General features: G+C 47.6%; 2 non-coding genes across 2 annotated transcripts; both read right to left on the bottom strand.

Annotated features, from left to right (window-relative positions):
* Positions 1–12,093: 12,093 nt before the first annotated feature.
* Positions 12,094–12,167, bottom strand: trnan-guu (transfer RNA asparagine (anticodon GUU)). The gene has a single exon. It is a non-coding gene; the product is annotated as a tRNA-Asn (tRNA).
* Positions 12,168–13,415: 1,248 nt separating this feature from the next.
* trnaq-uug (transfer RNA glutamine (anticodon UUG)) lies at positions 13,416–13,487 on the bottom strand. The gene has a single exon. It is a non-coding gene; the product is annotated as a tRNA-Gln (tRNA).
* Between the last annotated feature and the right edge of the window lie 11,163 nt (positions 13,488–24,650).

Genomic DNA, 24,650 nt, shown 5'->3' with positions numbered 1-24,650 from the left:
TGTCTTTTTGCAGATTTTTTGTGTCCTCCTCACACATTGCTTTTCCTCCCATCTTTGTATCATCAGCAAACTTGGCTACATTACACTCGGTCCCTTCATCCAAGTCGTTAATATAGATTGTAAAGATTGGGGTCCCAGCACTGATTCCTGCAGCACCCCATTAGTTACTGATTGCCAAACAGAGAACGTACCATTTATTCCGACTCTCTGTTTTCTGTTAGTTAGCCAATCCTCTCTCCATGCTAATATATTACCCCCAACCCCGTGAACTTTTATCTTGTGCAGTAATCTTTTATGTGGCACCTTGTCAAAATGCCTTCTGGAAGTCCAAATACACCACATCCACTGGTTCCCCTTTATCCACCCTGTTCATTACATCCTCTAAGAATTCCAGCAAATTTGTCAAACATGACTTCCCTTTCATAAATCCATGCAGACTCTGCCTGACTGAATTATTTTTTTCCAAAAGTCGGAGGAGCAGTGACCGGAGGAGGTGTGAGCAGCGGCCTATAAAGGCCCAGCGGGAGTCCGGGGATCGGCGGCAGTCGGAGGAGCAGCGGCTGGAGGAGCAGCGAGCAGCGAGCTACAGCTGGTGCAGGGTCAAAAGTAAGAAAGAAGTCACAAGTAATCAAAGGGTGACGTCACAGCCAAGAGGGTAAGTGATTGGCTGGTTGAGTGGTGAGTAGTTTTCTGTTTCTTTGTCTTTCTTCTTGTTCTTAGCAGCAAGAAACCTTTGGCATGTTGCCAAATTAAGTAATCTAATGGTTAAGTCATGGCAGGAGAGCTCGGACACGTGTCATGCTCCTCCTGTGCTATGTGGGAAGTCAGGGGCGCTTCCAGTGTTCCTGATGACTACATGTGCAGGAAGTGTATCCAGCTGCAGCACCTAACAGGCTGCATTGCGGCACTGGAGCTGCGCATGGTATCACTCTGGAGCATCCGCGATGCTGAGGATGTCGTGAATAGCACGTTTAGTGAGTTGGTCACTCCGCGGGTAAAGGTTACTCAGGCAGAGAGTGAATGGGTAAACATCAGGAAGAGCAGTGGAAGGAAGACAGTGCAGGAGTCCCCTGCGGTCATCCCCCTGCAAAACAGATACACCACCTTGGAGGAGATGACTCATCAGGGGAGGGCAGCAGCAGCCAAGTCCATGGCACCAGGGGTGGCTCTGCTGCACAGGAGGGCAGGAAAAAGAGTGGGAGAGCAATAGCGATAGGGGATTCAATTGTAAGGGGAATAGATAGATGTTTCTGCGGCTGCAATCGAGACTCCAGAATGGTATGTTGCCTCCCTGGTGCAAAGGTCAAGAATGTTTCGGAGTGGCTGCAGTGCATTCTGGAGGGGGTGGGTGAATAGCCAGCTGTCGTGGTGTATATGGTACCAATGATATAGGGGAAAACGGGATGAGGTCCTACAAGCTGAGTTTAGGGAGCTAGGAATTAAATTAAAAGGTAGTAATCTCAGAATTGCTACCAGTGCCACGAGCTGGTCAGAATAGGAAATGCAGGATAGCTCAGATGAATATATGGTTTGATGAGTAGTGCAGGAGGGTGGGATTCAAATTCCTGGGACATTGGAACCGGTTCTGGGGGAGGTGGGACCAGTACAAATCGGACGGTCTGCACCTGGTCAGGACCGGAACCAATGTCTAGGGGAATGTTTGCTCGTGCTGTTGGGGAGGGGTTAAACTAATATGGCAGGGGAATGGGAACCTATGCAGGGAGATAGAAAGAAGTAAAATGGGGGCAGAAGCAAAACATAGAAAGAAGAAAAGTAAAAGTGGAGGACAGCGAAACACAAGGCAAAAATCAAAAAGGGCCACATTACAGCAAAATTCTAAAGGGAAAAAGTGTATTAAAAAGACAAGCCTGAAGTCTCTGTGCCTCAATGCGAGGATTATTCGTAATAAGGTGGATGAATTCTCTCAGAGGCAGCAATTCACGAATATGTTATAACTGGGATTCCAGAGACATGGCTCCAGGGTGACCAAGGCTAGGAACTCAACATCCTGAGGTATTCAACATTCAAGAAGGATAGACAGAAAGGAAAAGGAGGTCGGGGAACGATGCTCGTTAAAGAGGAAATTAACGCAATATTAAGGAAGGACATTAGCTTGGATGGTGTGGACTCTGTATGTATAGAGCTGCGGAATACCAAAGGGCAGAAAACACGAGTGGGAGTTGTGCACAGACCACCAAACAGTAGTAGTGAGTTTGGGGACAGTATCAAACAAGAAATTATGGATGCGTGCAATAAAGATACAGCAGTTATCATGGGCGACTTTAATCTACATATAGATTGGGCGAACCAAACTGGTAGAAATACGGTGGAGGAGGATTTCCTGGAGTATATTAGGGATGGTTTTCTAGACCAATATGTCGAGGAACCAACTTGAGGGCTGGCTATCCTAGACTCGGTGATGTGTAATGAAAAATTACTAATTAGCAATCTTGTTGTGCGAGGCCCCTTGGAGAAGAGTGACCATAATATGGTAGAATTCTTTATTAAGATGGAGATTGAAACATTTAATTCAGAGACTCGGGACCTGAACTTAAGGAAAGGTAACTTCGATTGCATGAGATGTGAATTGGCTAGAATAGACTGGCAAATGAGACTTAAAAGGTTGACGCTGGATAGGCAATGGCAAACATTTAAAGATCACATGGATGAACTTCAACAATTGTACATCCCTGTCGAGAGAAAAAATAAAACAGGGAAGGTGGCTCAACCGTGGCTAATAAGGGAAATTAGGGATAGTGTTGAATGCAAGGAAGAGGCCGATAAATTTGCCAGAAAAAGCAGCAAACCTGAGGACTGGAAGAAATTTAGAATTCAGTAGAGGAGGACAAAGGGTTTAATAAGGAGTGGGAAAATAGAGTATGAGAGGAAGCTTGCTGGGAACATAAAAACTGACTGCGAAAGCTTCTATAGATATGTGAAGAGAAAAAGATTAGTGAAGACAAACGTAGGTCACTTGCAGTCAGAATCAGGTGAATTTATAATGGAGAACAAAGAAATGGCGGACCAGTTCAACGGATACTTTGGTTCTGTCTTCACGAAGGAAGACACAAATAACCTTCCTAATGTACTCAGGGACCGAGGGTCCAGCGAGAAGGAGGAACTGAAGGAAATTGTGTTCGGGAAATTGTTGGGATTGAAGGCTGATAAATCCCAGGGCCAGATAGTCTGCATCCCAGAGTAGTTAAGGAAGTAACCCTCGAAATAGTGGATGCATTGGTGATCATTTTCTAACAGTCTATCGACTCTGGATCAGTTCCTATGGACTGGAGGGTAGCTAATATAACACCACTTTTTAAAAAAGAAGGAAGAGAGAAAACGGGTAATTATCGACCGGTTAGCCTGACATCAGTAGTGGGGAAAATGCTGGAATCAATTATTATGGATGAAATAGCATAGCATTTGGAAAGCAGTGACAAGATCGGTCCAAGTGAGCATGGATTTAGGAAAGGGAAATCATGCTTGACAAATCTTCTAGAATTTTTTGAGGATGGAACTAGGAGAGTGGACAAGGGAAAACCAGTGGATGTAATGTATTTGGACTTTCAAAAGGCTTTTGACAAGGTCCCACACAAGAGATTAGTGTGCAAAATTAAAGTACATGGTATTGGGGGTAATGTATTGACATGGATAGAGAACTGGTTGGCAGACAGGTAGCAGAGAGTCGGGATAAATGGGTCCTTCTCAGAATGACAGGAAGTGACTAGTGGGGTGCTGCAGGGCTCAGTGCTGGGACCCCAGCTATTTACAATGTACATCAATGATTTCGATGAAGAAATTGAGTGTTATATCTCCAAGTTTGCAGGTGACTCGAAGCTGCGTGACGGTGTGAGCTGTGAGGAGGATGCTAAGAGGCTGAAGAGTGACTTGGAAAGGTTAGGTGAGTGGGCAAATACATGGCAGATGCACTATAATGTGGATAAATGTGATGTTATCCACTTTGGTGGCAAAAACGTGAAGGCAGATTATTATCTGAATGGCGGCAGATTAGGAAAAGGGGAGGTGCAACGAGACCTGGGTGTCATGGTACATCAGTCATTGAAAGTTGGCATGCAGGTACAGCAGGCGGTGAAGAAGGCAAATGGCATGTTGGCCTTCATAGCTGGGGGATTTGAGTATTGGAGCAGGAAGGTCTTACTGCAGTTGTACAGGGCCTTGGTGAGGCCTCACCTGGAATATTGTGTTCCGTTTTGGTCTCCTAATCTGAGGAAGGATGTTCTTGCTACTGAGAGAGTGCAGCGAAGGTTCACTAGACTGATTCCCTGGATGGCAGGACTGACATATGAGGAGAGACTGGATTGACTAGACCTGTATTCACCGGAGTTTAGAAGAATGAGAGGGGATCTCAAAGAAACATATCAAATTCTGACGGGTCTGGACAGGTTAGAGGCAGGAAGAATGTGCCCGATGTTGGGGAAGTCCAGAACCAGGGGTCAGAGTCGAAGGGATAAGGGGTAAGCCATTTAGGACCGAGATGAGGAGAAACTTCTTCACTCAGAGAGTTGTTAACCTGTGGAATTGTCTGCCGCAAAGATTTGTTGATGCCAGTTCATTTGATATATTCCAGAGGGAATTAGCTGTGGCCTTGATGGCGAAAGGGCTCAAGGGGTATGAAGAGAAAGTAGGAAAGGGGTACTGAGGTGAATGATCAGCCATGATCTTATTGGAATGTAAAAACATCGAAAATAGGTGCAGGAGTAGGCCATTCGGCCCTTCGAGCCTGCACCACCATTCAATGAGTTTATGGTTGAACGTACAACTTCAGTACCCCATTCCCGCTTTCTCACCATACCCCTTGATCCCCCGAGTAGTAAGGGCTACGTCTAACTCCTTTTTGAATATATTTAGTGAATTGGCCTCAACAACTTCCTGTGGTAGAGAATTCCACAGGTTCACCACTCTCTGGGTGAAGAAGTTTCTCCTCATCACGGTCCTAAATGGCTTACCCCTTATCCTTAGACTGTGACCCCTGGTTCTGGACTTCCCCAACATTGGGAACATTCTTCCTGCATCTAACCTGTCTAAACCCGTCAGAATTTTAAACGTTTCTATGAGATCCCCTCTCATTTGTCTGAACTCCAGTGAATCCAGTCTTTCTTGATATGTCAGTCCCGCCATCCCGGGAATCAGTCTGGTGAACCTTCGCTGCACTCCCTCAATAGCAAGAATGTCCTTCCTCAAGTTAGAAGACCAAAACTGTACACAATACTCCAGGTGTGGCCTCACCAAGGCCCTGTACAACTGTAGTAACACCTCCCTGCCACTATACTCAAATCCCCTCGCTATGATGGCCAACATGCCATTTGCTTTCTTAACCACCTGCTGTACCTGCATGCCAACCTTCAGTGACTGATGTACCATGACACCCAGATCTCTTTGCACCTCCCCTTTTCCTAATCTGTCACCATTCAGATAATAGTCTGTCTCTCTGTTTTTCAACCGAAGTGGATAACCTCACCTTTATCCACATTATACTTCATCTGCCATGCATTTGCCCACTCACCTAACCAATCCAAGTCACTCTGCAGCCTCATAGCCTCCTCTTCGCAGCTCACACTGCCACCCAACTTAGTGTCATCTGCAAATTTGGAGATACTACATTTAGTCCCCTCGTCTAAATCATTAATGTACAATGTAAACAGCTCGGGCCCTTGCGGTGCCCCACTAGTCACTGCCTTCCATTCTGAAAAATACCCATTTACTCCTACTCTTTGCTTCCTGTCTGCCAACCAGTTTTCAATCCACGTCAGCACACTACCCCCAATCCCATGTGCATTAACTTTGCACACTAATCTCTTGTGTGGGACCTTGTTGAAAGCCTTCTGAAAGTCCAAATACACCACATCAACTGGTTCTCCCTTGTCCACTCTACTGGAAACATCCTCAACAAATTCCAGAAGATTTGTCAAGCATGATTTCCCTTTCACAAATCCATGCTGACTTGGACCTATCATGTCACCTCTTTCCAAATGCGCTGCTATGACATCCTTAATAATTCATTCCATCAATTTCACCACTACTGATGTCAGGCTGACCGGTCTATAATTCCCTGCTTTCTCTCTCCCTCCTTTTTTAAAAAGTGGGGTTACATTGGCTATCCTCCACTCCATAGGAACTGATCCAGAATCTATGGAGTGTTGGAAAATGACTGTCAATGCATCCGCTATTTCCAAGGCCACCTCCTTAAGTACTCTGGGATGCAGACCATCAGGCCTGGGGATATATCGGCCTTCAATCCCATCAGTTTCCCCAACACAATTTCCCGACTAATAAGGATTTCCCTCAGTTCCTCCTTCTTACTAGAACCTCTGACCCCTTTTATATCCGGAAGATTGTTTGTGTCCTCCTCAGTGAATACCGAACCAAAGTACTTGTTCAATTGGTCTGCCATTTCTTTGTTCCCAGTTATGACTTCCCCTGATTCTGACTGCAGGGGACCTACGTTTGTCTTTACTAACCATTTTTTCTTTACATATCTATAGAAGCTTTTGCAGTCCATTTTAATGTTCCCTGCAAGCTTCCTCTCGTACTCTATTTTCCCTGCCCTAATCAAACCCTTTGTCCTCCTTTGCTAAGTTCCAAATGTCTCCCAGTCCCCGGGTTCGCTGCTATTTCTGGCCAATTTGTATGCCACTTCCTTGGCTTTAACACTATCCCTGATTTCCGTTGATAGCCACGGTTGAGCAACCTTCCCTTTTTTATTTTTACACCAGACAGGGATGTACAATTGTTGCAGTTCATCCATGCGGTCTGTAAATGTCTGCCATTGCCCATCCACTGTCAACCCCTTAAGTATCATTCGCCAATCTATCCTCGCCAATTCACGACTCATACCTTCAAAGTTACCCTTCTTTAAGTTCTGGACCATGGTCTCTGAATTAACTGTTTCATTCTCCGTGGTGGTGCGGCTCGAAGGGCCGAATGGCCTTCGCCTGCACCTATTTATTTCTGCACGCAGAGGGTTGTGGGGGTCTGGAACTCACTGCCTGAAAGGGTGGTAGAGGCAGAAACACTCACCACATTTAACAAGTGCTTGGATATGACCTGAAGTGCTGTAACCTGCAGGGTTATGGACCTCGAGCTGGAAAGTGGGATTAGGCTGGATAGCCTCTTGTTGGCCGACGCGGACACGATGGGCCAAATTGGCCTCCTTCCGTGCTGTAAACTTCTATGATTCTATGAAATCCTTCACAAAGAGTTGAGGTGCGTGTGGGGTGATTTGGGCACATCTTTACTCACGTGACAACATTTCAAAGGTAACTCAACGGCTGTAAAGCGCTTTGGGGCGTTATGAGCTCCTGACAGACGCTGCAGAAATGCAAGTCCTTCTTTGCAAAAGTTCGATGCAAATTCAAAATTCACGGCAAAAAAAGGGCTCGCCCGGGATCTCTCGCAAATTTCAAGTAACAACCCCAAAGTGAGAATAATACAACTAGACCAACGAGCCAATTGCTGAGCAAATATGGAGATAAAGGCCTTACGAAGTGCTATCTGTTAATAAACCTCCAGTCAAATCTTCTCAGATTATTAAAAGCATTGCCAAAGGAAAAGCATGAGTTTTACCCGATATCTCAAGGGATATCTTGGTGACTGCAATCAAGAGTTGCCACAACAAAGTAGCACAAATAGAACTTTGATGGGAAGAATGTATTCGCACTACTGTTGTGGTGTCTTTAGACTGCAGAGGCTGCACGGAGATAAAGTGTAACCATTATTGAAGCATTTTTAGTGTGTGATGTTATTCTTGATCGGAGGAGCACATGAGACGGCATCAGTGACTTTGCTTTTTCGACATGTTTTCTGAAGTGCCGCACGGTCCCACTCCTGCAGTCAATGAGCTGTTGCGACGTTAATGTATCCATCATCATCATCATCATAGGCAGTCCCTTGAAACGAGGATGACTTGCTTCCACGCCGAAAAAGGTTGAGTTCACAGGTGTTTCAATGAAGGACCCGAACTACATCCCGAAGGGTGGAAGATATCTGTGCGTGGATTTTTTTCAGTTGTGATGGCCGTTACACCCCAGCCATCAAACGGGCTTGACAGAGCGAGGTCTTGGTCCAGTGGCAAGGGTTAAACAGGTCGACTGGAGACCAGTTCTGCTGCACGGACCTAGTGCACACATATATCACAGTGTGGGCTGGCCCGTGCTAACCCTGGGCCCCTGGCCCCGAACTCATGCCTCCCCTGGGCCCTGATCACATCCCTCCACAGTCTCTCGCCGCTCCTTCGCCCCGATCTCGCCGCTCCTGCTGTATCTGCCCACGCTCCAATCACCGACCTGGACCTTGATGACGTCACACTTCGCTGCCGCCGCCCTCCTGCACCAGCTCGCGCTGCTCCCTGGAGTAGTCTCCCGGGATCTCCAAGCTGCTCCCAGGGCCGCTCGCCGTTCCTTTTATGGCCCCGACCTGCCGCTGGTGTTCTCCCGTTAGTGTATCCAGGCTGTGGGTGGCCACCCCGAGCGCAGCAGAGGGGTTTCTGCATTAGTTCTGGGTGGGGACAGTATCTTTCCCCTTTTCTCTTCCTCTTGTCTATATCCCTGGGCTTTTATTTCTCTATTTATTCCCCCTGTCTCAGTTTCTAGTGTTTAAAAGGGAACAAAAGATGAAATGGGTGTCACTGTGGAACAATTTCTCTCACTCAAAGTTAGACGCACTACCGTTGCACCATGAGGTCTAGGTAGCTAGCCGTTGATATTCAGGTTCAAATATAAATATATATAAATATATCTACATGTATCATAACCGTTCCCTGGTGGTCGAGGGGTTAAGATCCGGCGCACTAACCTGGTTTCAATTGTCGATCAATTCATCGCATAAAAATAATTGAGCTCTGTGAGACGATTAATAATTGCTGTAATCACCATGAATACCAATACTTTCTGTGATAGACCGAGCTTACAGACGATCTGGCTTCTCCTGCCCTTTGCCGGGCACGTGTTCCGTGTTTAATTTTGTAAATTGGGCGAGTTCGCTGATCGCGGGGAGACGGTAGGAGCCTCTGTGGCCCCACTGTGAGGATGTGGAAGTGAACACGGTGGCTGGGTGATCCGTGACATTTCTGTAAAGGGCAGCGGAGGAGAAGGATTGAGAACTTTCAGTGTGGGACAGAAGTTGTTTCAGGTGAGCCAACACATTCCCGATCAGCACAGAGGGAGCTCACTGGTCAGCTCCCCTCTGTTGTGCCAGCTGTGCCAGAGGTTTCTGTAGTGTAGTGGTTATCACGTGTGCTTATCACGTTTGCATTACACATGAAAGGTATGAGGTTCGATCCCGGGAAGGAGCATTATGTTTTAACTTACTATAGAGGAACAATCAGAGGCGAGTTTCGTCTCCTGGCAAATGCTGCCTGACCTGCTGAGATTTCCAGCATTTGCTGTTTTTATTTGCTATTTATTCTCCTGGCAAAAGTGATCCCTTATTCCTTAAGTGCACTTTATTTCACTTCAATAAATAGATAACTTTCAGTGAGAGAAAACGGATTCACCAGAGACATTTCGCGTGTGAGGCCAACATGATATCTGCTACACTGCAGCCCATCAAAGGGCGAGAAACCACTGAATATAAAGGATGAGCTCACAAATATCAGGGGCAGTGCAGTCTGGTCAACGTCAAACCCTCCTTTCTTATTCAGCAGAGGCATGAACGGGAGTCAGACGCCACAAAGTTTAATTAAAGACACAAATGCAAGTAACACTTCCAAATCTTTTCACTGCAAAATTCTTAAACTTTATTTGAAATCCTACTGCGTTGAATATGAAAATGAGCACCATGGGCTTTTATCTTCACTACTGATTCTATTTTCTGTGCATGGTCGGAATAACTGGTGCTGTTAAATTTGACAAAAGTTGCCGCAGATTCCTGATGTCATCGGCAATGAAGGTTTTGAACCAGATCCTAGAATACAGTGTGTAAAATGGGTTAATATGCAGAAGAACATAAGAACATAAGAAATAGGAGCAGGAGTCGGCCATACGCCCCTCGAGCCTGCTCCGCCATTTAATACGATCATGGCCGATGCGATCATGGACTCAGGTCCACTTCCCTGCCCGCTCCCCAAAGCACAGGACAAATGATTTAAGTATCGACTGTCCCTCAGTTAGCATTTCTTTCATTGTGCAAAAGAAGGTGAGGGGTTAATTAATGATGCTTTCCCGTGAAAGCAACACAAAAGTTTAAGAAAAAAACACACAGTGACTGGCAGGTGAGCGCTGCTTCTGACACCAGGTGGGAATGGGCGGAGATTTTAAAGCTCCTTGTATTGTGACACCTTCATATAGACGAACATCTGAGTCTTATGACGTAGACCTCGTGGCGCAATGGTAGCGTGACTGATTTCAGTTCCGAAGGTAGCGTGTTTAAATCACATCAGGGTTACTGTACTTTTAGATATTGTTCTTCCAGAATTAATATATTCTTTGCTGTTTGGCAATAACCAGACCCTTGCTCCAAGGTCTGTCTCACTGTTTCCCCGGTGTCAGACAGAGATACGCCTGCTGCCCTCATTTATTTCATGTGACAGGATACAAAAGTTCAAAATCAACCTGCAGATGGCCACATACAGCATTAAATAGTCAGGATGGCCGAGCGGTCTCAGGTGCTGTGTTCAGGTTGCAGTCTTCTCTCGAGGTCTGTGTTTAAATCTGACATTTCTTATTTTTAATCATTAAGTGAAACTCATTGTTTGACACCACGATCAACTCCTTCAAAGTGGGATTCAGCAGTCCACCTGCTCGCTTAACATTTCCGTCTGACCGGGAGCTGAAAGTGGAGATGTTTCCGCAGTGTAACGGTTAACACGTTCGCCTCACACGCGAAAGCTCACCGGGTGGGAATATTTTCTGGAGCTATCTCCTCATGCATGCTCAGGGGCGAGTTTGTTCTCCTGTGAAAGGTCATAAGGTCATAAACATGTAAGGATTGTGGCCGGAGTAGGCCATTCGGCCCCTCGAGCCTGGTCCACCATTCAAGAAGATCCTGGCAGTTCCTTGACAGCAAGTTTAAACATCTGGGGCGGAGCCAACAGGCACCTGGCTGCAATCAACGACAAAAACGTCTATTTGGTAGAAGCCCCGTGAGGTCAATCGGTCGAGCATGAGAATCTGAATCTCGAAATTGGGGGTTCGAGCCCCACGTTAACTGTTAAAGCATGTCCCAATTTGCACAGTGTGTTTTCAGTGTCTGGTTCAAAATGTTCATTGCTGGTAACATCAACAGGAGACTGGGGAAACAGTGAGAAAGACTTTAGAGCAAAGGTCTGGTTATTGTGAAACATCAAACGAAATATAAATTCAAGAAACATATAAAACATAGAAAATAGGTGCAGGAGTAGGCCATTCGGCCCTTTGAGCCTGCACCGCCATTCAATGAGTTCATGGCTGAACATGCAACTTCAATACCCCATTCCTGCTTTCTCACCATAGCCCTTGATCCTCCTAGTCTGAAGGACTACATCTAACTCATTTTTGAGAAGAATAACCTCGAAAGGAAATGTGACCCCGACACCCAGGAAGAAGTGTTAAGGCAGAAGATTAAATGCTGCATTCCTCTGTTCAAAAAATTCCTTTCACAAACATTTCTCTGACCGTAACTGCACAAAACAAAAATGTTCCTTTCAAAGTCATTAAACTTCCGAATTTCCGCGCCCCCCGAATCTCCTGAATCAGATGCCTCTAGTTTTGCCGACTCAATCCATGTCCCTTTGAAATGTTCTGCTTCCACCCACACTATGAAATGTGCCACTAACTTATAGAATCATGGAATGGTTACAGCACGGAAGGCCATTCGGCCCGTCGAGCCCGTGCCGACTCTCAGCGAGTCCCACTCCCCCGCCCTTTCCCTGTAGCCTTATTAACAAAAAACAATGTCCCACAACCTTGTTAAATTTTCTGATATCTCTGTTCAGTTCTGTATACACTCAAACTGAATGCTCATAAAAGTATTGGAGTGGGAACTCACTGGATAACAGCACAGCTGGCAATGTTTGTGGAATATATTCGCGCAGCCAAAACGCACAATGACAACCTGGAATCGTGCAGCACCGAATCCACGGGGAAAAACAGTTAAATGCTTCGTCCCTGGGTGGGCTCGAACCACCAACCTTTCAGTTAACAGCCGAACACGCTAACCCATTGCGCCACAGAGACTGACGCAATTGCACACTGCAAGACATCCCAAACCAGGGTGTCAGTCAGTTAAAGCTTCAGATTGCTCTGACCGGGATGGAACTTGTCCACTCTCAGTTGTACTTTTCCCAAGTAAAGGGTGGGACATTCATTGTGGATGTGTGGAAGCCAAACACTTTAATCTTTTTTAACTGGACACTCTCCACTAAGGACTGCCGTGTCTCTCTCCATCCTCCTGTCATTGTTTCCTGTCTTATCCCATAAGTTCCCCCTTTTGACTCAATCCACTCATTAAGAAATGACCGGACTTCAACTGAAATATCCCCTGCACCTCCCATTACTAACTGAAGATCCCTTTAATCACGACAACTAAGAGAATGCTCACCCCTCGAACTGATGTGTGGGAAACACTTCTTCCAACAACTCAGCCAACTTTCTGCTTCATGTCGGGGGCTTCGAATGAGCTAACGAACTTTTGAAAATCACGTCGGGGTCACCAAAATGTTGTAAACGGCTGTCTTGCTCTTTTCGCTTTGTTGCTTTTAACGTCGAATTACCCGCACACACTCCGTTGTAGGAAAGGCAGGATCGGGTCTTTTAGTTAAACATTCATACTCAGCAAACCAAATATGAAAGTTACTGAGAACACTTCGCAAAGGCAGCTTGCTTCGATTTCCGTGTCTGCTTGAGACACACACCTTCCAAATGTCTAGTGTCTCTGATGTCTGTGTCTCTGCAGTCCATACTGCAGTCATCTTTATACTGAAAAAGCCTTTGAACTCTTATTCTTTGCATTTAAACAATCCAGACGAACTGCTTTCTGAATCGTTTAACAGACAGACTTAATATTGCTTGTTTAACCTACAGATCTCATTATATAGTAACAAGTTTAAACTCAAATACAGAACATACAGACATCGTCAAATCGTTTAGTCCTGAATTTCCATTATTCCCACCGTAACAAGGTACTCAAATATATAACATCCAGACAATGACCAGTTACTCATCTCACTGGCTGAAGGCACCACATTGTCTAACAGTCTCTTTTCCATCCAAACTTCAATCTTCCTGTTTTTTAATCCAAACTTCAGACTGCGTGCTGAAGCAAAGAGTTCAGCAATGCGGGACTGTGCTCCCACAGAGCACAGGATTTGACAACGAGACTTGTCGATCAAGCATCAATGATAAAGGCAATAAAATTGCCCACCAGCACCAGGTATCTTTTACTTGTTTGTCCCAAATTTTCAGCAGCTGGGACAACAAGAATTGAGGTTCCACTGAGATTTGAACTCAGATTGCTGGATTCAAAGCCCAGAGTGCTCACCATTACACCATGGAACCAACCACACAAAAATCTTTGAAAAAATTCTCAAAAACAACAAAATCATCGCCACCATTACACTTTGGCTCGGCCTTTTCTCATGTCTCGCATCAGTTTCCCCTCTTTGCGCTCTGCTAATTATCGATGCAGAGCAATTCACATAGATGCCGTCGAGGCTATGGTTTCTCAAGTAGCTGTTTCTGTTCCACACTGTTCATCACAGCTTGTACTTCAGTCTTGCCAGGTAAAAAGTGCGTTTGCATTGCAATGCATTAATGTAAAATGCTTGGCATGAAAAGAAAACGTTTTGTCGAGTGCGAAGGTTCACTAGACTGATTCCCGGGATGGCAGGACCGACATATGAGGAGAGACTGGATCGACTGTGCCTTTATTCACTGGCGTTTAGAAAGATGAGATGGGATCTCATAGAAACATATAAAATTCTGATGGGACTGGACAGGTTAGATGCAGGAAGAATGTTCCCAATGTTGGGGAAGTCCAGAACCATGGAACACAGTTTAAGCCATTTAGGACCAAGATGAGGAGAACCTTCTTCACTCAGAGAGTTGTTAACCTGTGCAATTCACTACTGCAGAGAGTTTTTGATGACAGTTCGTTGGATATATTCAAGAGGGAGTTAGATGTGGCCCTTACGGCTAAAGGGATCAAGGGGTATGGAGACAAAGCAGGAAATGGGTACTGAGGTGAATGATCAGCCATGATCTTATTGAGTGATGGTGCAGGCTCGAAGGGTCGAATGGCCTACCCCTGCAAGTATTTTCTGTGTTTCTTTGTTTCTATGCAGTGCCTGCATTTCAAACAGCATTGCTTTTATTGATCCTGCGGAATGCATATTGCACAGATAATCTCAGCACACATTGTGCAGACAAAGGTAGCATTAGACAACAAAGTGATTTGTCCTCCGCTGATTTGTAGCAGATGACTGACGGTTGAACACACGATTTGACAACTAGACTTGTAGATCAAGCATCAATGACAAAGGCAACAAAACTGGCCACCAGCACCAGGTGTCTTTCACTTGTTTGTCCCAAATTTTCAGCAGCTGGGACAACAAGCATTCAGGTTCGACTGAGATTTGAACTCAGATCATTAAATTTAGCGTCCAGAGTGCTCACCATTACACCATGGCAACAACCATGACAAAATCTTTGAAACATTTCTCAAAAACAACAAAACCATCTGCAACATTACACTTTGGCTCGGCCTTTTCTCATCCACACCGTCAGTTTCCCCTCTTTACGCTCTGCTAATTATTGATGCAGAGCAATTCACACAGATACCGTCGAGGCTATGGGTTCTCAAGTAGCTGTTTCTGTTTCACACTGTTCATCACAGCTTGTACTTCAGTCTTGCCAGGTAAAAAGTGCGTTTGCATTGCAATGCATTAATGTAAAATGCTTGGCATGAAAAGAAAATGCAAATTTTTTCGAGTACAAAACATGCAGTGCCTGCATTTCAAAAGCGTTGCTTTTATTCATCCTGCTGAATGCATATTGCACAGATAATCTCAGCACACATCGTGCAGGTAAAGGCAGCATTAGATAAAAAACTGGTTTCTCCTCCGCTGATTTGTAACAGGTAACTGATGGTTGAACACATGATTTCACAACTAGACCAAGCAACACTGACAAAGGCAACAAAACTGCCCACCAGCACCAGGTGTCTTTCACTTGTTTGTCCCAAATTTTCAGCAGCTGGGACAGCAAGAATTGAGGTTCCACCACAATGTGAACTCAGATCACTGGTTTACTGAGTCCAGAATGCTCACCATTACACCATGGAACTAATCATGCCAAAGTTTTTGAAACATAGAAACATCGAAACATAGAAACATAGAAAATAGGTGCAGGAGTAGGATGGCAAAAATTCGTGGGACAACCTCCCCTGTGTTTGGACTCATTGGAAAGGAAATTTAATTTAGAACTATCAACCAGAAAGTTTGGGATCCTAACTGGAAGAAACTACGAGTTTTAATCGAATTTGGGATTTTACAAGGCAGATTGGGTCCGTGTGGAAAGGGCTGAGAACTAAAGGATCGTTCAAAGAAACCAGTTTGGGTATTGAAACTGTCTGGGATATTGAAGCTGAACAAATTGTCTGGGGAATTGTGTAAACTCGAAAACCCATCTCCCCGGGAGACATTAACATAGCAACAATCAACCCAGAGATAGCCAGCCATCACTCAGAGCAGGAAACCCATCCAGCGTATACATAATGACAATGGCCCATCCAGCCCGCATGGAAAATCCAGGACATTGCAAACACCAAAAATCTAATTTTCCCGATCAAGAAACAAATTCAAAAGATCGACACATCCGAGACAGGTTACCATTAATGGGCCCGCCAAAATATAACAAAGAGATATCAAGCCCGCCAAAATTAAAATCAAAGAATCGGGGCTCATTTAGCGCGCAGATTAGAACGGCTCCCAAAGTATAACTGGGGCCCTGTTTTTTAACGAAAGAAGGAGAAGGGGAACGAGGGAAAAAGAAGAGAGACCACTGCAGCAGTTTGTAATAAGCCTTCCAGAGAGCTTGCTACACAGCCTCCTATGCAGGTCTTCTGAGCTCCAACATCTTCAGCCTCGACGACACTCCTGGACCACACTGCCCTGCGACCGAAGGAGAAGAAAGAACATCATCACAGCAGAGAAAGCAGTTCCCAGTAACTTCCGACATCATCATCACAGCAGCAACTGACCACAGCCAACGTGGTAACATCGAAAACACCGCGACCGACAAATTCTAAGATAAACAGTCCTCAAGAAGAAACCAAAGATTCGAAAGTTTCCCCTCTACAATCTGTTCCTCGATACCAACAGGTGAAACATTACCCAAAAGAACTTTAAAACCAATTGCTGACGGAAGAAAGTGGGTACTTACCCATAAATCCAATACGCGCCCTACCGCATCAGCGGACACCACCCAACTGAAGACTACGCAGCAAGAAGTCTTTCACAACATTCAGGGTATGGCAAGCAGAACTTACAGAGTCCAGTGAACCCCAAAATTGCGAACCACCGCCAACTGACAATAAGAGGATTGGTGAGCATAATCCCTGTTTGCCCGAGAGTTTGACCTAGTCAGAGTTAGGCATTGGGATGTGGGAGGTGTATTATTATTCTGTAACCCCATGAATGTTTGGTAAAGTGTTTTTTTATTCTAGTAATTACAAGCTTGACATTGTACATTCTTATTCTTGTTAAAATTGAGGTTCTTTGCACCAAAACTAGTTGTCTCTTGTTCTTTGTCACATCGCCAAATAAATCTAAAGTCTAGAACCCAGGAAGTGCGAGCGATTCAATCTGCTCAGAAGGTCAGAGATGAACCTGATCCCACACACCACCCCCTGCGACCGCGGCAGGACTTTGGTGTAAAGGATGTGATGCAGAGATTGCTGTTTTGGAGGAAAGAACCAAGATGACAGAAAGGATTTCCTCCGATGTGTATAAGAAAGTGAATGTCACTCATCAATGCTTGAAACTATCATTAAGGAAGAAATAGCGGGACATCTAGATAGGAAGAGTGCAATCAAGCAGACGCAGCATGGATTCATGAAGGGGAAATCATGTTTAACTAATTTACTGGAATTCTTTGAGGATATAATGAGCATGGTGGATAGAGGTGTACCGATGGATGTGGTGTATTTAGATTTCCAAAAGGCATTCGATAAGGTGCCACACAAAGGTTACTGCAGAAGATAAAGGTACGTGGAGTCAGAGGAAATGTATTAGCATGGATAGAGAATTGGCTGGCTAACAGAAAGGAGAGAGTGGGGATAAATGGGTCCTTTTCGGGTTGGAAATCGGTGGTTAGTGATGTGCCACAGGGATCGGTGCTGGGACCACAACTGTGCACAATATACATAGATGACCTGGAGGAGGGGACAGAGTGTAGTGGAACAAAATTTGCAGATGACACAAAGATTACTGGGAAGAAAGCGGGTTGTGTAGAGGACACAGAGAGGCTGCAAAGAGATTTAGATAGGTTAAGCGAATGGGCTAAGGTTTGGCAGATGGAATACAATGTCGGAAAATGTGAGGTCATCTACCTTGGGAAAAAAAACAGTAAAAGGGAATATTATTTGAATGGGGAGAAATTACAACATGCTGTGGTGCAGAGGGACCTGGGGGTCCTTGTTCATGAATCCCAAAAAGTTAGTTTGCAGGTGCAGCAGGTAATCAGGAAGGCGAATGGAATGTTGGCCTTCATTGCGAGAGGGATGGAGTACAAAAGCAGGGAGGTCCTGCTGCAACTGTAAAGGGTATTGGTGAGGCTGCACTTGGAGTACTGCGCGCAGTTTTGGTCACCTTACTACAGGAAGGATATACTAGCTTTGGAGGGGGTACAGAGGCGATTCACTAGGCTGATTCCGGAGATGAGGGGGTTACCTTATGATGATAGATTGAGTAGACTGGGTCTTTTCTCGTTGGAGTTCAGAAGGATGAGGGGTGATCTTATAGAAACATTTAAAATCATGAAAGGGATAGACAAGATAGAGGCAGAGAGATTGTTTCCACTGGTCTGGGAGACTAGAACTAGGGGACACAGCCTCAAAAGATGGGGGAGCCAATTTAAAAGCGAGTTGAGAAGGAATTTCTTCTCCCAGAGGCTTGTGAATCTATGGAATTCTCTGCGCAAGGAAGCAGTTGAGGCTAGCTCATTGAATGTATTCAAGTCACAGATAGATAGATTTTTAACCAATAAGGGAATTAAGGGTTATGGGGAGCGGGCGGGTAAGTGGAGCTGAGTCCACGGCCAGATCAGCCATGATCTTGTTGAATGGCAGAGCAGGCTCGAGGGGCTAGATGGCCTACTCCTGTTCCTAATTCTTATGTTCTTATTTAATGGGTGCTTGGTCTGTTGCGCGCTGAGCATCCAGGATACGCTGCGGCCCTGGACACCCAGCAAGGACCATAAGGAATCAGTAGAAAAGGCAATTTGGTTGGCCTGCCTGCAGCGACAGGTCCAACTCCGAGATAAGAACATCGAGTCACTGCAGGCAGAACGATGTGAATGTGCAGAAACATCACATGACAGGGCTATGGCAGAAGAAATGTGTGGAGAGAACTCCGGAAGCTAAAACATGGAAAGACACAGCGAATGGAAAGGTTGAAAAACAGCCAGAACTATTTACAGTGTCAGGTTACCGAGGCTAAGAATAATGAAAAGATACTGTGGGAGGAAAACACTCGCCTCACCCTTCAAGTAAAAGAGTTGGAGGAGAAGTTAAGAGACGTACAGCAGCTTATAAAGTAGCCAGCACGATTGAGTCAGGAGACCACGGTCCCTGCCAGCAACAAATCAAAAGTTTAACCCTTGCTCTGTCCAAGGCAAAAGGCATGGTATTCCTAATAAACCCGGGTACGGCCCGGGTAAACCTGGAACAGAAGAGGAAACTGTTCAACCACCACCTGTGGTGCCGGTGACTATACCGGTTCGGCAGCAGGAGGGTGAACGAGTTGTGGGGCGGACAGGGACAGCGGACCACCACCACCTGTGGCACCGAGTTTGAGCTTGGCTTGGCAGCAGGGAGGAGGGGCAGGCGAGCCAGAACAGGAAGGGCCAGAACCAGGGCCAATGTGCCCGGTCCGGCAATAAATGTTTGGCCCGCCCACCGGTGCTGGGGGTCTGGGGCCCCTGGAAAGTCAGTTTGTGGTTCCCCACACGACCCAACAGCTTAGGGCTATGATAAGTCACCTGGGAAAGCTCACTCCAAAGGGGGACACCTCGGTCCACTTTATGGAAGTGGAACAGGCAGGGGATATTAACGCGTGTGATGATGCCGAGATAGCAAAGATGCACCTCCTCTCACTGGACAGCAAGCTGTACAGGTTCCTATCTGCCGAGAGCAAAAGGGGGCAGAGGACATGTGCTGCTGTCCAGGAAGATATTCGAGAAGCCATGGGCTGTAATGATGGGAGTCCCTTCTCCAGACCCATGGAAGTGTAGCGCAGGGAAGAGTTCTCCTGCCCCTGCCCAAAAGACCGAGACTGAGAAGCCAGCCCCTCCCCACCCGTTTGATACATTTCTGACTGCGCTGCGAACAATGCTGGATGGCTCTGGGAGGGTAGCCACCGCCACCGGTACCGAAATCCCATCTGCCCCATCCCAGCCAAAACAGTGACTAGAACAGACACAGCCTGTCCACCTGTGTTCCCTCGAGTACGATGCGTGGGGCAGACCGACCGTTCAGATGGAGGTGGAAAAGGTGAAAGGGACTGACCTGCTGGATACCGGTGCATCAAGCACCCTTGTCTATGTAAATAACCCCGCCGCCTCACCTCTGTCTAGCGGGGTCCCCTAGAGCTTGGTGGGTTTCACAGGCACCGAGAAGGTTGGCTCTTTCTCCGTTCCGTTCTCTATTCGTTTCGGAACACTCCACACCAAATGGACTTGTGTCCTGATGAAGTGGGAACAGGAAGGGAGAGGGATCCTGGGGGCTGACTTCATTCGAGGCCATGGGATCCTCGTGGATTTAAGAAACCATTGTCTTTCGGGGTCAGTATGTATGGGACAGGAGAGTGATGTGATGGTTATCCCAGAAAAATGGGGAAAAGGGACGGTGTGTACCATGAAGCCAAGGAGTGTTACAACCTTGAATCACTGGTCAGTAACACTCCAATGGAGTACCAAGAGTATGTAAGGGCAAACCTTGCAGCTTTTGCCACTCACAAACATGACTGTGGGAGGATAAACGGGGTCGAGGTTAGCATAGATGGTGACCCTATGACCCGACCGTAGAAACAGTATAACTTCCCCAGGGAGGCGGAGGCAGACATGGAAACAGCCTTGGGTTCTTTAGTGAAACAGGGGTATTGAGACCAATAGCTACCCATGTGAACTCTCCGTTGTGGCCGGTTAAGAAACGGGACAACACCTGGAGAGCCACGGTGGACTATCGAGTACTCAACCGTAACATCCCCGCCTGTGCACCCACGGTTGCTGCCGTTGGATGACCTCATTGGAAGTATCCCAGCCTCCGCGACCACCTTCACGGTGCTGGATATTTCCAACGGGTTCTGGTCCATACCTTTAAGAAGGAACGATCAGTACAAGTTTGCTTTTACCTTTAAAGGACAGCAATACACTTGGAACTGTCTCCCTCAGGGCTTCCACAACAGCCCCAGTATTTTCCATCAATGTATGGCCAACTGTTTAAAGAGCTTCAGCAGACCCCAGCAGCTGGTACAGTATGTGGACGACCTGCTCCTGTTCACCAATGAAGGGGAGGAGCATGGTCCACTGCTGGCTGAACTGCTGGAGCTGCTGAAAGAAGAAGGGTTTAAAGTGAATCCCACAAAGGCACAGATCGGCCTGAAGGAAGTAAAATTCCTGGGATTGGCTGTGCGCGCTGGGGAAAGGGCCATTAACAAAGCTAGAAGGGAAGCAGTGCAGAAGTTACCAGCTCCCGACACAGTGACAGGAGTAAGATCTTTTCTCGGGCTAACCGGGTACAGCAGAGATCTCATTGAGGATTATGCAGCCACAGCAGCCTCTCTGCTCCGACTCCGACACAAGGGAGTGGAGTGGGAATGGGACGAAGGTTGCGAGGCAGCATTTATCCAACTCAATAAAGACCTGCAGACCGTGCCAGCTCTCGGGGCTATTGTTGGGGGTAAAGAGTTTTCCTGGAGGTAGCAGCCAGTGGGGACAGCCTGAGTGCAGTACTGCTCCAAGAGCGGCACGGCCGGCTGAGGCCAGTGGTCTACTCCTCCAGGATACTCACGGATGTGGAGAAGGGATACTCCAACTTTGAGAGGCACCTCCTAGCCACTCACTGGGCTGTGAAAAGATCACTGATCTTCACAGGGGATCCCCTATCACACTCCTTACCTACCATACGCCCATCCAAATGTTCCTGGACGGGAGGATCAAGGACGGGACAGAGAGCAGTGCCCGCATTGCTCGCTGGACCCTACTCCTCTCCCAGATGGACTTAAGGGGTAAGAGTCTCTGCGAGCCAAGACTCGCAGCCAACATGATCTATCCAGGGACTGCCCACCGGTGTACGGTGGGAAATTAACATAGGTTTTCGGGCTGGGTTACACCGCAGAGGCCGAGAGATCCTTGTGGGCGGTTCAAGCACGGATCTGCGGGTGAACGACTCACAGGCTGTGGAGTTTATGACCCAGAGGCAGGCATTGCCCTGGTGATTAAACTCCCCAGTACGATGAGTGCCCAGCACGCTGAACTGTCTGCGGTGGTATATGTAGTCACACACCCCGAAGAATTCCCCACCTGACACACGATTTTCTCGGACAGTATGTTCACATGCAATTCGTGTCTGGAGTACTTGGCTATCTGGTCCCGTCGCGGATACACATCTGCAGACGGGAGACCCCTGGCAATTAAGCCCCGACTGGAAAAGATCATGACAGCCGTGGGGGAGGAAGGGAAGATCTATATACATAAAGTGAAGGCACATTCCACCACTGAACCCCGTAGTGAGGGAAACCAGCAGGCTGACATGTTGGCCAAGCAAGGTGCGCGCACGGGCAAGCTCTAGGATCCGTACAACCCAGGCCCCATCGCAGCAGTCAGGGGCAGGATTGGGATGACAGGGAGGGTAGGGGTAGCATTGTCCCCGGACCTAAAAATGGTTCAGATCCAAGACCCCGTCCCTAAAACTGTCCTGAACACGCTAGAAAAAGGGGAAAGGGTAGACGGCCCGTACAGAAGGCATGCTGTTCAGGGGGGAGCAATGGGTAGTACCCCAACAACAGCAGAGAGAATTCCTCCAGCTGGCCCACGAGGGTCCAGGAGCAGGACATCCTGGACCTGAGACCACTTGGCAATGGGTGGTACAGGCAGGGTGGTGGCCGGGACTCAGGGAAGACGTCCGCGAGTTCTGTGCCAGCTGTCTGGTGTGCGCTGCCAACAACCCCGACCCCCAGAAAAGGAAGGTGTCTATGGGACATATCAGGAGGGTAGAGGGATCCTGGCAGTCGATCCAGGTCGATTACATTGGGCCTCTACCCATCGCCCAGGGAGGTTACCAGTACTGTCTCGTGTTGGTGGATGTATTCACCAAATGGGTGGAAGCCTTCCCATGCCGAACAGCCACTACCCTGGGAACAGCCAGGATCCTGGTCAGGGAGGTGTTCTCCCGATGGGGACTACCCCAGTACGTGAAGTCCGACTAGGGGAGCCACTTCACCCGGCAGGTGATGCAGGAGACCATTAAGGTGCTCAGCATCAAAGGTAAATGGCATGTCGCCCACAACCCACAGTCATCCGGGCCTGTGGAGCGTTTAAACCGCAACATCAAAGAAAGGCTGCGAAAGTAGACAGGGGACTCACCCAAGAGGTGGGTAGAGGTCCGACCACTGGTCCTCATAGGGATCCGGGCCAGCCAGTCAAAGATCACGGGGTACTCCCCGTATGAGCTCATGACCGGCAGAGCCAGGCGAACCCCCACCCATGTATTAGCCCCGGTACTCACGGAAGGTCAGCTTAGGGAAGCGAGCCGGGACAGCTTTGTCAGGAACCTGTTTGAACACATTAAACAGATTCACTGGCAGGCTGCTGACAATATGGGAAAACAGCATCGGAGCAACTGACTGCTGCTCGAGCCCCGCAAACACCACGAATGGGAGATAGGGGACCAGGTTATGGTCAGCAACTACGCTCGAGTAGGGGTTTTTGAGGCACTGTACATGGGGCCGTACCACATTGTCGACAAGGCAAGCCCCATGATCTGTGCCGTGAAAATGCCTCGCCGTACAAAGTGGTTCCACATAAACCAGTGCAAACTTTTCAACCCCGGGACAGCAGCTAAACATAAGGGACAGCCAGGAACAGGGAACTGTGCTAAAGGCAGGGACCCTCAGCCAGCAGCCTCTGACTGTGGAAATCCCACAGGGGACGTGGCAGACCCATAGACTGTACCCAGAGGGGCGGTGGACTGAGTTACTGGAGGAGCTGGGACTTGGACGCACCCCCAGGGGTCAAAACCCTGAGAAGGACTCTCCGCACGCCACGGCCTAAGGCACCGTGGTCACCAGCGCCCCAATTTAAGTGGTTCAGCCCCGGGAGAGGGACCTGCCGTGAAAGGGTACCTAAGATCAGGGACCAGCCTGCGAGCAGGGACACCCAGCCGGTAGCCTCGGGCGACGAGGGAGCCCCAGAAGAGATAGTGGTGGACCAGCCACTAATTGGGGGTCCCCAGCCCACGGCCCTCAACCAGGCAGAACCCCCAGGGGACAAAATGAACCAGGCAGCCACCCCCAAAGGAGCGGTGTGCTGTATCACCGGAGGAGACATTCCCCCAATAGTGTGGGACTCAGACCCACCTCCGGTCAGGACACTCCAGGTCCTGCGGTACTGTCCGACCTACTACCGGCCCCGCTGGAAACACAGAGGCCGGAGAAGAAAAGAGAAGGACAGGAATTAACCTGGCCACCTGGAGATGGGTGGCAGATGTACATAAATAATACGATATGTGTTAAGGTATGTTTAGTAAGAATCTAGCGTAGTGTAGATTATGCGTGTAATGATTTCAGGGCAATACGACTGAAAAGAAACCACACATATGGAAGGTGTGAAACGAGTAGAATAGGATAAGGATGTTTATATGAATATAGAAGTTAAGAGTTTCAGCCGACAGCCGGTGACTAAATAGTGACATATGTATTGGGGAAAGGAAAAGACCCCACCTTGTCGGCAGTAAAAGAGGCACTACAAGATCGATAACAACATGAACAGGGTCCTGTTCCTGCTCACCCTGATAAGGATGAGCAGCGACAGCTGAGGAGACGTGGAAGAATCCCCCATTTATGGTCTCAGGAGAGAGAGCACCGATCGTGACTGCAGGGGGTGACACCCCGGGTGTGGAAGAGCTCGCCGTGTACGCCCACGAGGGAAGGTGGCCAGGGTGGATGGGGTCTCATTCCACCCACTACTCCAGCCAGGAAGGGTTTACCTCTGGGGAGGCCTCCGTTCCATGCCCCAGGATACGGGTCGTTGCTGCGTGGGTCAGTGTCACGGAGGGAAAAGGTGTATGTTTGACTTGTAAAGGAAAGATTCCCCTGGGTAGATGATGCTGGCTCAGGAAGCTGAGCAAGGATGTGGGGGATCAGCACTCTGACTGGGAAAGACTCGGGAATGACACGTACCGTACCATCACGGGGACACGGGGAGGAGTGAAGGTGTGTTGGAACA

The sequence above is a fragment of the Pristiophorus japonicus genome, chromosome 20 (assembly GCF_044704955.1).
Source record: "Pristiophorus japonicus isolate sPriJap1 chromosome 20, sPriJap1.hap1, whole genome shotgun sequence".
Taxonomy (NCBI): domain Eukaryota; kingdom Metazoa; phylum Chordata; class Chondrichthyes; family Pristiophoridae; genus Pristiophorus; species Pristiophorus japonicus.
The sequence above is the reverse complement of the archived record's forward strand: the minus strand, read 5'-3'. Positions and strand labels throughout refer to the sequence as shown.